At 46.4% G+C, this 1124-nt stretch overlaps 1 protein-coding gene across 1 annotated transcript in view; it reads left to right on the top strand.

The window, feature by feature from the left end:
• Window positions 1–1124, top strand: part of LOC102761170 (E3 ubiquitin-protein ligase TRIM68-like) — a 3050-nt gene that overhangs the window by 227 nt on the left and 1699 nt on the right. The gene's annotated exons all lie outside the window — the stretch shown is intronic.

Raw genomic sequence — 1124 nt, 5'->3', positions numbered from 1 at the left:
TGTTGCTTTAAAAAAATGAAGGTGACTCAGATTCATGGTGACATTTAGAACTATCAGCTATAGATGAAGGGGACAAGGAAGGTTTTATTTCCCTCCATTCCTGGGAGACTGTATTGTGTTTGTCACACTAATTGGAAGGAGACCAGCTCATCTGTAGCTTTCTGAACACATGGTGTGACTGACTGAGGTGCTCTGACTTGAGGTCAGAGTAAACTGCAATGCAAACCTCCGTTCAGTGAGAGCACCTGCTGGCCTTTGCTTGAGAGACATGACAGACCAGGACAGGGAACATCTATCCCAGCCTGCATGAGGCATCAGTGTCGGAGACATGTCCACACTCCCTGCACGGGCCACAGGCCAGCGCCAAAGCCTCTGGAGCCTGAGAGACAGCTCTGCTCCCTTCAGCATCTCCCTGGACTGGAAGGAAAGAGAACTAAGTTACAGCAAGGTGTCTGGCAGAAACAAGACTCACTCCTGGGGTCTTGTTAAGGATACAGAGCAATGGAAATTGATCCTGTGGACATTCATGTAAAATTCATTTTTTTAGCCCTGGCCAGTGTGGTTCAGTTGGTTGAGCGACGACCCGGGCATGGAGAGGTCACCAGTTTGATTCTTAGTCAGGGCACATCCCTGGGTTATGGACTCGTTCCCCAGTAGGGGGCGCACAGGAGGAAGCCAACTGATATTTTTCTCCCTCTCCCTCTCTCACTAAAATCAATGAAAGCATATTTAAATATTTTTATTCAGCTTCTTATTCCTACACCAAAGCTGTATTTTTTTTCAATCATTTCTGAATAAAAATTTTCGTGAAATTGCTCACATAATGAAGGTACTCTGCCTGGTCCCCTTTTCATCAGGTGACTGATATGAACATGATCTCAGAAGGAAATGTTTAACACATTCAAAAAAAACAATATTCTCCAGCCAGTTAAAATCACCTTTTGAAGGATAAACAAAAATATCTAACACTAAGAGTGAGTGAATGGAATAGGGTTGTTATGAGAAATGTTTTATTTTAAAAAGTAGCCCCTGTGGGCGGGGCCTGAGGGCGGGCAGCAGACCGAAGAGCCAGCGAGAGGCCGAGGAGCCGGCGGCTGCGGGGACTGTCTGCCCACGGGCTCCTC

Source organism: Myotis davidii, unplaced genomic scaffold, assembly GCF_000327345.1.
Source record: "Myotis davidii unplaced genomic scaffold, ASM32734v1 scaffold1569, whole genome shotgun sequence".
In the NCBI taxonomy this organism is placed as follows: domain Eukaryota; kingdom Metazoa; phylum Chordata; class Mammalia; order Chiroptera; family Vespertilionidae; genus Myotis; species Myotis davidii.
This window is presented reverse-complemented; position numbering and strand designations above follow the sequence as displayed.